The sequence below is a fragment of the Peromyscus maniculatus genome, chromosome 6, assembly GCF_049852395.1.
Source record: "Peromyscus maniculatus bairdii isolate BWxNUB_F1_BW_parent chromosome 6, HU_Pman_BW_mat_3.1, whole genome shotgun sequence".
In the NCBI taxonomy this organism is placed as follows: domain Eukaryota; kingdom Metazoa; phylum Chordata; class Mammalia; order Rodentia; family Cricetidae; genus Peromyscus; species Peromyscus maniculatus.
Window position 1 is genome coordinate 83422402 of NC_134857.1, and position 14000 is coordinate 83436401.

At 44.3% G+C, this 14000-nt stretch overlaps 1 protein-coding gene across 2 annotated transcripts in view; it reads left to right on the forward strand.

Annotated features, from left to right (window-relative positions):
• Dennd2c (DENN domain containing 2C) overlaps positions 1 to 14000 on the forward strand; it is a 74043-nt gene that overhangs the window by 18691 nt on the left and 41352 nt on the right. The window contains exon 1 of one of the 2 annotated variants that reach the window (XM_076574740.1): positions 12190 to 12392. The exons of the other annotated variant lie outside the window; for it this stretch is intronic. The gene's annotated coding sequence lies outside the window, so the exon portion shown is untranslated. Of the gene's footprint in view, positions 1 to 12189; positions 12393 to 14000 lie in introns of those variants that run through there. 2 annotated transcript variants of the gene reach the window in all.

Here is a 14000-nt window from a genome sequence, read left to right on the forward strand (position 1 = left end):
TCCAATTTCAAAAGTCCCCATAGTCTAACAGTCTCAGACTTGTTTAAAAGTCCAAAGTTCAAAGACTTCTGAGAGTCTTAACTGTAATCCCCTATAAAATCAAAATAAAAAACCAGATCACTTATTTCCAATATGTAATGACACAGGATAAACATTACCATTCCCAAAGGGGACATAGTGAGGAAATACAAAGCAAGTCTGAAAACCAGCTACACAAACTCCAAACTGTGCATCTCCATGTCTGATGTCAAAGCACTCTTCAGATCTCCAACTCCTTCCAGCTTTGTTGACTGCAGCACACTTCTTTCTCTTGGGCAGGTTCCACTCCCTGTTGGTAGCTTTCCTCCCATGACTGGCATCTCCAACATCTTGGGGTTGCCAAGGCAATCCAGGCTTCACCTTCACAGCTTCATGTAATATGGCCTCTCTAGGCCTCCGTGCAGGGACACCCCTGACACATGCCTGGCCTCAAAGGCTTTCCTTAATTACAGAGAAAGATTCCATACCCCCTTTACTTCTGTATCCTTCATGACTCTAAAGCCAGAACCACAAAGGCCGAAGCTGCCAAGTTCTGCTGCTTGCTGGGGCTGGAACATGGACCCCTGGGTCAAGTACATCTTCACCAGCTTTCTTTTTTCAATAGTTTCCTTTCCTGCCTAAGCTTGACTCTCCTGAAGTTCGACCTGTAGATCTGGCTGGCCAAGAAGTTAGAAATCTGTCTGCTCTGTCTCCCGAGTGCTGGGGTTAAGGGTGTGCACCACCACACCTGGCTTTAAGTTTTTTTTTTAATTCCTTTGCACAGGTTGGAAGCTTAGCTGGGTGGGGTCTTGCCCTGAGGTCACCATTCCTTTTATTCCAATTAACATCAGGATTTTTAAAAATTTGCTTGTCTCCTTGAACACGGGACTTAGCACCATTCCCCTTCCTGGTGCCCCTTTTCTCAAATTGTACATTTTGTAACTTTCCTTTCTCAGCCTACTCCTTTTCATCACAGATCTACGTAAGAGGCAACACTAGTAATAACCACATGATAAGCGCTGCAGACTTGACAGAACCAGGAAAGCATTACATTTATACTTTGAAGCATCTTTCATTTTTCTTATTCTGCCAGTCATGTACAGTAACTGTGCAAAGTTTATGTTGTGTATTACAGGCACTTATTAAGACTTTTTTTTTTTTCTTTTGGAGCTGAGGACCGAACCCAGGACCTTGTGCTTGCTAGGCAAGCGCTCTACCACTGAGCTAAATCCCCAACCCCAGATTTTTTTTGAAGTTTCTTTGCTATTTGGGGAGCCATTTTCGGTTATTCATATGACAGTTTCCTCCGATGGGAGGGAGGTAAAAGGCCCAAATCCTGAGTGTGCTTCTTTGAAGATTTGTTATTCAAGTAACTGTCAGCGCGATGGAAAAAGCTTGACAAGTAGAAGCCAGTTTGCTTTTATTTGTTTGGTTTTTTTCATCCAATGATTTTTCATTTGCTAGGAAACATTTTAGGTAAATTCAATGAAGTTTTTTTTTTTGCGAGATTTATTCCTGTATACTGTATCAGAAATGGTGGCACAGGCCTATAATCCCAGGACTTGGCAGAAGCAGGTAGATCTGAGTGAGTTCAAGGCCATTCTAGAGGTCTACATAGAAGGTGCCAAGCCAGCTGGGGCTATGTAGTGAGGCCCTGACTCAGAGTTGTCCAGGGAGTTTACAGGTTAAATAATATCTGCTGACATTTCAATATAAATACACTTAATAGAATTTTTTTTAAAAAAGAAAAGGAGAAACACGCTTAGTGGTTTAATGTCCTGCTGCTTCCCAAGCAGATTTTGTGTTTGCTTTTCTCTGCAGCATGGTTCAGCATCTCCTCATGACAGTGTCGGGTGGGTGGCAGTCAGGTCCTGGCTGACTCCATGTCTCCTCACACAGCACCATAGAGCCGTTTACCCTGACAGTTCATGCCACCTCCTTTTCATCTCATGCCTGGGTTTTCTTTTTTCTCATTATCCCCAGCCACAAGAAAGACTCCAGTGGATCAAGGTTCCTGAGATCACAGGAAAGATACACAATTTGCTGTAAAGAATAATTCAAGGCCCTGGGCAGTGGTGGCACACTACTTTAATTCCAGCCCTTGGGAGGTAGTTTGAGGCCAATCTTTCTACTAAGTGAGTTACAAGACAGCCAGAGTTGTTACACAGAGAAACCCTGTCTCAAAAAGCAAAACAAAAACAAACCAGACAGAAAAAACCAAAGGAGAATTTAAATTTGGGAGGGAGCCATAGTGTGGTGACATGTACAGGAGGCACAGGCTTGATTAATACTGGATTAAGTAAGGCTTCACAGAAACACTTCCCAGCTGCTCCTGAGTATACATATTACATGGTAAAATTAAAGGACTGTTGATATGGCTCAGGGGGAGAGTGTTTGCAAAGCCCTAGGTTCAATCCCTGCTATAGCCAAAAAATATAACAATGTGAAAAAGGTAGATTCTCACGAAGAAATTAATAGGTTCTGTTATTTATTGAGCAGTTATTTATATCGTAGGCACTGCACAGTATTTATACCTCACATTTAAACTCAAAAATTATAAAACTTTGAACAGTCTGCATCTTTTGTGGAAAGGGTTCTGAAAAGTGTTGACCTCTTTGTGCCTGTGTTCCCGTCTGCAAATGAGGCTTCCAGCAGTATCTAGCTTTGCTGTTAAACAGTTAGATGCAGACTGGGAAAGGTGCTCAGTGGTAGATTGCTTGCCTAGCACGAAAAAAATAAAAACAAATGGATATTGCTAGAGTAGAACTGTGCGTAGCTCATATTGAATGTTCAACGGATATATGCTGCCCTCATTGTGAGCATCCTCTAGATAAGGAAGCAGAACTTACTTAGAAGGATGTTGAGAATGTAGGTTACTTACTCAGCTGAAAGCCAGATCTGCTGGTACGTGAACTCTGCCCGAGTTGTAGCTGTGTACTAGTAGTAGCTGCAGATGACTTGGTATGACTAGTTATGAGTAGCTGAGGAACACCAGTGGCAGGAGGAAGGCAGAGTTAGAAGCTGAAAGTCTTTGTTGTGTTAAAGAATATGAACTTGCTCTTACCTGTACCACATCAGGAAATAAGTACACATGTAAGTTTATCATTTAATCCAGGAGCTGTTTTGTATCTGTTTATTTGTTTTGTATGGCTGTGTGTGTTTGTGCACATATGCGTGTGTGCCTGCTCCCACAGAGGGCAACTTGTAGGAGTCAGATCTCCGTGAGTTTTGGAGGTCAAACTTAGGTTGTCAGACTTGGTAGCAAGCACTTTTCTCCACTGAACCATCTTGCCAGTCCCAGAAACTATCTTTAAAAGTAGTAAAACCGTGACCCTCTTTTATGTATGTACTATAAAAGCAGGTGCATTTTGAAAGCTTTGAAATTGTGTACGATTGGCTCTTCCCAATTTTTTTTTTTAGTTTATTAAGATTTTAAAGTGTGTGTGTGTGTGTGTGTGTGTGTGTGTGTGTGTGTGTGTGTGTGTGTGAGAGAGAGAGAGAGAGAGAGAGAGAGAGAGAGAGAGAGAGAGAGAGCGCGGGCGCGGGCGCGGGGATATAGACAGACAGACAGAAAAGTGGACTGACTGTGGATATGTGCATGTGAGTGCAGTGTGCAGAGGCCGGAAGAGGGCGTCGATCCCCTGGAGCTGGACTCACAGGTGGTGTGAGCCGCCTGATGCGGGTGCTGGGAACTGAACTTGGGCTCTCTGCAAGAGCAGCGAGTGCTCCTAACTGCTGAGCCTTCTCCCCAGCCCCGCTTTTGCCAATTTAAAATATTTGTTAGGTATATTTCTAATTTTGTGATTATTATGTTAGTGTTGCCTTGTACCCTGAGTATAGTAAGGTGTGGTGATATTGTGTTCCCCAGAATATTGTGCATGCTAATAAACTTATCTGGGGTCAGAGACAGCAGCCACAATATTAAACATAGAGGATAGGCAGTGGTAGCACACGCCTTTAATCTTAGCATTCCAGAGGCAGAAATCCATCTGTTCAAAGAAACAGCCAAGCATGGTGACTCACGCCTTTAATCCCAGAAAGCCAGCTTTTAATCCCAGGGAGTGATGGCAAAAACAGAAAGATATATAAGGCGTGGAGACCAGAAACTAGAAGCATTTGCCTGGTAAAGCATTTGCCTGGTTAAGCTTTCAGGCTTCTAGCAGCACAGTTCAGCTGAGAGCCATTGGGATGAGGACACAGAAGCTTCCAGTCTGAGGAAACAGGACCAGCTAAGAAGCTGGCCAGGTGAGGTTAGCTGTGGCTTGTTCTGGTTCTCTGATCTTCCAGTGTTCACCCCAATAACTGGCCCCGGGTTTGTTTTATTAATAAGACTTTCTAAAATTCCTGCTACAGTAAGGGTCAAACAATTAGATAGATTTGTTTAGCAATAAGTTAATAGAGTCATCCCTCAGCATCATGGGATTTGTTTCAGGACCACTTCATGGATACCAAAATCTGTGGATGCTCAAGATCCTTTTATAAAATAGTGCAGTGCATCCTGTGGTCATCCTTGTATGTGTGGTGAGTCCACTCTGGGTGACTCAGAGCAGCTAATATAATGTGAGTGCGATGTGAGGACAGTTGGGATCATTTTTATACTGTGCTGGTTAGGGGATAAGGACACAGGACCTCTGTACGTATTTAGTACAGACATGTTTTCCTCTGAGTATTTTTAGTCCACAGTTGGGTAAGTCCAGAGATGGAAAACCATAGATACAGAAAGGCAACTTAAAGATCAGATGAGTAAATATTGATAGAGTGGAGCTGTGCCTGTTTCATATTAATTTAGGGAATTAAGTCCCCTAACTTAATTTATGTCATATACCAGAGATGATTGGGAGGTATTAATTCAATTTTGATAGCAGAACCTTGGTTCACTTTTAAAAGATCTGCTGCTCCTTGGAAGTGTTGTAGACTTGTGGGGCTCCCCCAGACCAGTGGTTCTCCACCTTCCTAATGCTGCGACCCTTTCGTACAGTTCCTCAGGTTGTGGTGACCCCAACCATACAATAATTTTGTTACTACTTCACAACTGAGACTTTGCTACTGTTATGAAAACAATGTAAATATCTGATATGCAGATGGTCTTAGGTGACCCCTGTGAAAAGGTCATTTGACCCTCAAGGGGTTGTAACCCACAGGTTGAGAACAGCTGCCTTAGAGCGTGGTTTGCTAGGATCGGAGCATTAGAAATGGCAGCCTGGCAACATTGAGTGAGTGGGACTGAGACAGAGGGCGGGTAGGCCAGATGGGGTTGGAGAGAAGTAGGGTAAGGGCATACATTAATGTCATCATTCTAGGAGGAAAAAGAGTGAGACATTGTCAGGATGTGCACTGGCTCAGCCCCATAGACTGTAAGGTAATGTCCTATAATGATGTGATAACCTTCATCACATACTTTGTATGAGATGCTTTACATATTATTCACTGTGTCCTCCATGTACTGTACTGACAAGTCTTTTTTTTTTTTTTTTTTTTTGAAATTTCTTTATTTATTATGTATACAGCATGTTTTGCCTGCAGGCCAGAAGAGGGCGCCAGATAACATTACAGATGGTTGTGAGCCACCATGTGGTTGCTGGGAATTGAACTCAGGACCTCTGGAAGAGCAGTCAGTGCTCTTAACCGCTGAGCCATCTCTCCAGCCCCAACAAGTCTTATTCCCTTGTTCTAAGTAAAAAAGTTAAGGCTCTTGAGAGGCTAGAGGAGTCTGTGCTGCTAGGTGAATTAGAGAGGACTTTCATCCAGATGTCTGTACTGCTTGCCATGTGCCCTCACACATGGAATAACATGACTTCTGCTGCATTGGTACAGCATGCTTACTTCCGCGGCTCGTCGCCTTCATTGCTGAAGGGAGTGATTTATTCTATTCCCTAAGAATAGGTTACAGTCAGAGAATCATCTTGTCTCTCCACTCTTCAAAAAAAAAAAGATATTTTTTTTTTATTTATTTATTTTCCTGAAACAGGGTTTCTCTTTATAACAGCTCTAGCTGTCCTGGAACTTGCTGTGTACACCAGGCTGGCCTCAAAATCACAGAGATCCACCTGCCTCTGCCTCCCCAGTGCTGGGATTAAAAGTGCCACCACAACCAGCTTATTTAATTATTTTTACTGTTTCTTTAAAAAATACTTATTTTTACTTTATGTATATGAGTGTTTTCCTGGCTGCATGTATGCGCAACATGTGCAAGCAGTGTCCAAGGAAGTTAGAAGAGAGCGGCAGATCCCTGAAACGGCCACCGTGTGGGTGCTGGGAACTGAACCCAGCTCTTCTCCAAGAGCAACAATTGGTCTTCACTGCTGAGCCATCTCATGACTCTAAAAAGAGATCCTAAAGATTTTTATGGGCCATCAAAATGGCCAGAGAAGGAAGAAAATATGAATGAAGGAATGATAATCTTAAAAACTAAGGAGGGAGCCAGGCAGTGTTGGTGCACGCCTTTAATCCCAGCTCTTGGGAGGCAGAGGCAAATGGATCTCTATGAGTTCGAGGCCAGCCTGGTCTACAGAGTGAGTTCCAGGACAGCCAGGTATATATAGAGAAACCCTGTCTCAAAAGCCAAAAAACAAAAAACAAAACCAACAACAATCTAAGGAGGGGCTGGAGATATGGCTCAGTGGTTAAGAGCACTGACTGATCTTCCAGCGGACCCAGGTTCGATTCCTAGCACTCACATGATGCTCACAACTGCCTGTGCCTCCAGTTCCAGGGGACCTGGTACCCTCTCTGACCTCTTTGGGAAGCGGATGTGTGCACAGATATACATACAAACAAACTTATACACACACACACAAAAGGAAGGAAAAATACTACCAATTCAGAGTCCTACATCCAGCAAAACTCTTCCCCCTTCAAGTTCCTGCTTTTGTGCCGTGACAACATTGTAGGGTACTGATGGGGGAGCAAGCGGAGTCGGCACATTCATGTTTGAACCCAGGGCCACTAGCTTTAGGGCCTTTGCTCTTCATTTGGGGGGAAAAGTCATTTATCTGTCTCCATCACAGAGACGAATGTGGCAGGGAGAGATTAAGACGCACCTTATGACCAGGGAAGTGTCCTTCTGTTTGTTAAAGTGCCACACACACAGGACATGGAATACATATTATCTCTCTTCACCATGCCAGGCTGCTTTTTAAAAGTAATTAATGGGGGCTGCCTTTTTTTCCCCCAGAGATTTTTATCTCTTATCTTTTTCCTGAAATGCCATCCTCAGGAGCCAACAACAATCCTCTTTCCATTTGGCTGTGTTCCTTCAAGTAGCTAAGTAGTTGGCAGCTGTTTTCTTCAGATAAACAGTTACTTTGGCTCTAAACATAAAACAAGTGTTATTACAATAGCCATCTACCCTAGTTCCCCACTTTTCCCACGCCCAAAGAAGAACAGAGCTTAGGTAACCATGGTGGATGGTGTGATGAATGTGTGTGTTCTGGAGCTGGAGCCCCTGCTAGAACTTACACACAAGGCGGTGGGTTCAACCCCAGCTTTGTAGAGGAGGAATCATCCAAGTTTCTCTGTTCCTTGTCATTTATATAACTCCACACTCTATCAACACACACACACACACACACACACACACATATATATTTTGTCACTACAGAAAATTCCCTCATAGTCTTCTGGCCTTCGACAACCGCACTGACTATTTTATCCCTGTGAATATCAGTTTTGACTTTTATGAACTCTGATTTAATTGGAATCGTGTAGTATATATGCTTTTGTTTCTGTGGGTTTTTGTTTTGTTTTTGAGATACATTGAGCTTAATAGTTTTTTGTCAGCTTGGGAAGAGAGAACCTTAATTGAGGGGTTGCCACCATCAGATTGGCCTGTAGTCAAGTCTGTGGAGGCAGTTCCTTGATTGATGCGAAAGGGCTCAGCCCACTGTGGGCGGTGCCATCCCTTGGCAGTGGTTCTAGGTTGTATAAGAAAGCAGGCTGGGTTGGGGATTTAGCTCAGGGGCAAGGCCCTGGGTTTGATCCTCAGCTCCAAAAAAAAAAAAAAAAAAAAAAAGAGGGGCGGTGGTGGCGCACGCCTCTAATCCCAGCACTCGGGAGGCAGAGCCAGACGGATCTCTGTGAGTTCGAGGCCAGCCTGGACTACCAAGTGAGTTCCAGGAAAGGCGCAAAGCTACACAGATAAACCCTGTCTCGAAAAACCAAAAAAGAAAAAGAAAGAAAGAAAAGAAAAAAAGAAAGCAGGCTGAGCAAACCATGACCAGCCGGCCAGTAAGCAGCATTTCCCCATGATCTTCAGTTCCTCCCTGGAGTTCCTGCCCTGACTTCTGTTCCTGATGAGAATAAATGGCTATGTTTACTATAGTTTGTTTATGCATTCAAATGCTCTAGCTTGAGGCTCTCCTGAACAAAGCTGCTCTGAATAGCCAGGTGAAAGCCTTCCTGAGAGCTTGTGTCTCTTTCTTCTAAAGTCTGTTAGTGGAGTTGCATGTGTGTGTGTGTGTGTGTGTGTGTGTGGCGGCCATGTCTGAACCGTGTAAGAAACTCTCTGCTGTTGTCTACAGTGGTTGTGCTGCGCTCTGTCACCGTGGTCGTCGTTTGAGAGTTCCGAGGATTCCAGTGCTTAGCCCCGCGGATGGGTTATATAATGGAGACTAATGCTGGTGGGAATCTTTCCATGTGCGTTATTGTGCTTATGGGCTGCTCAAGTCTTTGGTAAAGTCTCATCTTACCCACGTTTTAACTGTGGTTTTGACTTAGTTATGATTGATAATGTGTTCAGGATTCAAGTTCTTGGGTGAATGTGTGTGTGTGTGTGTGTATGAGAGAGAGAGAGAGAATGTGTCTGTTGCTTTGTGTGTATGTGAGTCTATGTATAAGTGTGTTTATGTCTGTGCATGTGTGTTACAAGCCAATTTGTGGCTTGCCAGTTCATTTTTCTTTTTCTTTTCTATTCTTTTTTGTTTTGTTTTTTTTGAAACAGGGTTTCTCTGTGTAGCTTTAGAGCCTGTCCTGGAACTCACTCTGTAGACCAGGCCAGCCTCGAACTCACAGAGATTCGCCTGCCTCTGCCTCCCTCGTGCTGGGATTAAAGGTGTGCGCCACCACTGTCCGGCACCAGTTCATTTTTCAAGCCAACATCGTTAGATGAGCTAAGGGTTTTAATTTAAATAAGGTCTAATTTGAATTTTTTTTTCCCTTACAGTTCATGCATTCAAACAAACAAACAAACAAACAAAACATGCCAGGCGGTCATGGCGCACGCCTTTAGTCCCAGCACTCAGGAGGCAGAGGGATCTCTCTGAGTTTTGAGGCCAGCCTGGTCTACAGAGCAAGTTCCAGGATAGCCAGGGCTGCACGGAGAAACCTTGTCTCAAAAAAAATAAATAAATAAAAAATAAAAAAAAATGTAAGAAATCTTTTTCAACTTTTAGGGCAGTAGATCCGCAGCAATAAAGTACTTTGAATTAAAGGAGGGAGCAGTTTTTCTTCTTCCATGTTTTTTCTCCTGTTCCTTTGTTTCTAAAGTTTATAGTTTTCATTCTTAATGCTTAGGTTTATGAGATACTTCAATTAATTTCTGAAGTGCTGTGGGTAACAGTGTGTTTCCCATGTGGGTATACATTGGTCCCATGCTGCTTCAAGGGCTTTCTTTCCCTGCTCTGTGAAAATCCAGCCAGACTCTGTGGGCCGTATCCAGCTGCCAGTGTGCGTTATCAGGAATACTGTAGCTGTTGTATCTTATTTTAACTTGTGTTTGTATGGGTATTTTGCACCGTGTGTGTGTGTGTGTGTGTGTGTGTGTGTGTGTGTGTGTGTGTGTGTGTACACGTGTGGTGCCTGCAGAGGCCAGAAGAGGCATCAGATCCCCTGCTGAAAGTGGGGTTACAAATGGTTGTGAGCAGCCATGTGGGGGCTTGGAATCGAACCTGGGTCCTTTGGAAGAGCAGCCAGTGCTCTAACCACTGAGCCATGCCTAGTCTATTACTGTAGCTTTGTAATGATGTTCCATAGTCACCGTTTTTGTCCCCAGAGCTCATTCTTTTGTTTCTGACAGTCACTTAGGCCATTATAGCTCCCTTACACTTTCTGTTCAAAGTTAAATCACCTGGTTGTTTCTGCAACATCTGCTTGATTCAGATCGGGAGTGTTTCAAATTAGGGAATCAATTTGAGAGAATTTGATGTCTTAACAAAACTGAGTCTTCAGTTCATTAGTGTATAATATCTAATTTTTATTTTTTCCTTAGCATTATCTTGTCATTTTGTTCTTCCTGTTTTTATCTCTTTCTCTTTTGTTCTCTTCTTTTCTTCTACAGTCACTCTCCCCTGCATCTGGTCCCCATTCCCTCCCACGTAGCCCAGGCTAGCCTTAAACTCAAGATCCTTCTATTTTAGTCTTCTGAGTGCCGGTGTTAAAGGCATGTGCCACTACAACTGAAATCTGGCCATGCGCTGCCTGCTACCCTCCCAGAAGGAGCTAGGCACTGGTCCCCACGACTTTCCACTTCCTTGGTAAACGTTCTGCGTACTTAGCTGGATTTGTGTTTTTCTCCTTTAATACTGATGTAGTACCCTGTGGTGTGTGTGCATGCGCATGCTATAGGTCAGCGCTGTGTATCTTCCTCTATTGCTTTCAGTTTTAGTTTTATTTATTTATTTATTTTTTCAAGACTGCGTTTCTCTGTGTAGCCCTGGCTGTCCTGGAACTCTGTAGACCAGGCTGGCTTCAAACTCAGAGATCTGCCTGCCTTTGCTTGCTGGAATTAAAGGCACAAGCCACAACCGCCCCACTCTGTCAGTTTTATTTTTTGAATTATTTTTAGTTTGTATGTGTTTGGGTGTTTTGCCTACATGTATGTCTGTGTACTACATGCATGCGTGGTATCCCTGGAGGTCAGAAGAGGGCGTCAGATCCTCTGGAAGTAGAGTTATATAGATGGTTGTGAACCACCTTGTGGGTGCTGGGAATTGAATCCAGGTCCACTGGAGGAGCAGCCAGTGCTTTTAACCACTGAGCCATCTCTCCAGCCCCTCAGTCTTATTTTTTGAAACAGGGCCTGTCATTGATACAGCTGGGGTGGCTAGCAAGTCAGCCAGCCATCTCCGGGAATTCTCCTGTTTCTGCTTGCCCGGGGCTGGGATTGTACGTGTGCACTGCAGTGCTCCCCCTGCCCAGAGCTGGGATTGTACGTGTGCACTGCAGTGCTCCCCCTGCCCAGAGCTGGGATTGTACGTGTGCACTGCAGTGCTCCCCCTGCCCAGAGCTGGGATTGTACGTGTGCACTGCAGTGCTCCCCCTGCCCAGGGCTGGGATTGTACACGTGTACTGCAGTGCTCCCCCTGCCCAGGGCTGGGATTGTACGTGTGCACTGCAGTGCTCCCCCTGCCCAGGGCTGGGATTGTACGCGTGCACTGCAGTGCTCAGCTTTTATTTTTAAGTTGTAAGTGCTGGGGATTGAACTCATGTCCTCATGCTTGTTTGGCAGGTGTTTTACTGACTGAAGCCCAGGCTCTTATCTTCCACTTTTTTCTTTCTTTCTTTTTCTTTTTTTCTTTTTTTCTTTCTTCCTTATTTATTTATTTATTTATTGGTTTTTCGAGACAGGGTTTCTCCGCGTAGCTTTGCGCCTTTCCTGGAACTCACTTGGTAGCCCAGGCTGGCCTCAAACTCACAGAGATCCACCTGGCTCTGTCTCCGAGTGCTGGGATTAAAGGCGTGTGCCACCACTGGCTTCAACTTGCCATTTTAAAAAGATTTATTTTATTTTAAATTGTGAGTATGTAGGTGAGTGCAGGTGCCCAAGGAAGCCAGAGACATTGGTTCCCCCCAGAGCTGAAGTTCCAGGTACTTTTGAATTGCCATGTGGGTGCTGGGAACTGAACTTGAGTCCTCTGCAAGAACAGTATTTGCTCTTAGCCACTGAGCCATCTCTCCAGCCTTGTCTGTCTGTCTGTGAAATTTGAACATTTCCTGAGCCTGTGTGAACTCGGTGTTGGTCAGCTTGCAGTTCCCTCCCGGTTGCTCTTTGCCTGTGGGTTGTTGATTGCCCAGCCACATAGTATTTCCTCTCCATTTGCAGCTCAATGCTTAGCCAAGGCTTCATGTAAATTGTGTAAATGGCTGGCTCTCCCCCATCCTTTCTTTTTTGGTAACTTTTCCTGGAAAGCTCTGTTTGCTTTTAGCCTTTTCAGACTTGAGTCTCTTTATCTCCAGTTTAGCAAGGTCACCACACCCTGTGGGGCTCCCCAGCTCAGTGCTGTGTTCTGGAACGCCTCCAGGGAGAAAGTGAGGTCCAGCCTCCATCAGGGATCACAGCCCCGTGTGCCTGTTTACAATATAGAAAGCTTTTATCTTCTGCACAGTTGTGTGGCTGCACAATCAAGGCGAGTCCAGTCTGTCATCTGTCATGGCTACAGGTGAGTTTTCCTGCTTGTTTCCATTAGTTTCTTCTCTCTTCTCTCTCTGTCTCTCTCTTTCTGTCTCTGTCTCTGTCTCTCTCTCTTCCTCCGTCTCCCTCTCCCTTCTTCCCACCCCCCTTTCTTTGGTTCTTTATTTTTTCAAGACGGGGTTTCTCTGTATAACAACCCTGTCTGTCCTGGAACTTGCTTTGTAGACCAGGCTAGCCTCAAACTCAAAGAGATCCTCCTGCCTCTGCCTCCCAAATGCTGGGATTAAAGGAGTGCGCCACCACCACCCGGTTTGTTACCTGACTGGAATCATATTGCTTCCTGTAATATGGTGAACACACGTGACATTTTAAGCTGATAACTGCATTTTATGTATTTATTTGATCGATGTAAATACACTGGAGAACAACAGAAAATAAAAGCAAAGAAGCCTGGTTGAAAATCCCCTTTGAGGGCTGGAGAGATGGCTCAGCAGTTAAGACTGTTCTTCCAGAGGATCCGAGTTCGGTTCCCAACACCCACATGGCAGCTCACAACTGTCTGTAACTCCAGTCCTAGGGTATTAAAACACCAATGTACATGAAATAAATTAGTTTTTTTTTTTTTTTTTTTTTTTTTTTTTTTTTTTTTAGTGCACTAGAATCTCCTTCCAGCATTCTGTTTTCTACTTTAACTTGAGAGTGGTTAATTTGCATGTTTCTGCCCTCCCGTGTCCTGCTGCGTCCTGTGCCTCCTGCTGCGATCACCCTCTGTGATCACCCCCTGTGACCACGCACATCCCCTCCCAGCCTTCTCCTTTGAGTCCTACCTGACTTCAGAGGTCTTTTGTAGCCACAGAAGTCCTTTGGTTCCTGTGGTTTTGAGAGAACACACACAGTGTTTAAACTGAAATGCTTGCAGCGGTGTGCTTGCAAGAAGTCTGAGCCAGTTTGAAAAGGCGATCTGTGGTAAATGTGAGTAAGGTGACCTCACTTAGGGAGGTTTTAAACAGATGAAGGTTGGAAGAGACCTTGAAAACTGACCTGCATTGATGGGGCAGAGAGAGGGTCTGTTCATAGTAGAGGTCAAGACAGGAGGCAGGGGGATCAGGCATGGGGTTCGAAGGTTCTTTTCAAGCCAGGAGAGACATGGAGAAGAGGTACTGGGGAGAATATGAGAAACCTGAGGCAAGTTTTGTCTGACAGGTTAGTTATTGTTTAGTGAGACCATATTAGGTAAGTCGTATTATAAAAGGAATGTACTAATTTGGAAACCAGGGGCCTTGCACCTGCAATCCCGGTCTAAGCGGCCTGGGCTATAGAATGAGACCTTGTCTCAAAAATCAAGCAAAAAGAAAAATAGAGAACCCTCAGTTTTGCAAAAGGAACTATTAGAACTGTGAAATTAGCTATAAAGGGTGTGTTGTTGTTGTTTGTATTATCAGTGCAGTCCTAAATGTGGTTAAAAGGCGATCTGTGATAAATGTGAGTAAGGTGACCTCACTTAGGGAGGAACGTGTGTGCTTTATTTAGAGACAGGATCTCTTTCTGTACTTCAGAGATTGGCCTCAAATTCACAATCCTCCTGCCTCAGCCTGAGCACTGGGACTGTAGGTATTGTATCACTACAACTTGGCTT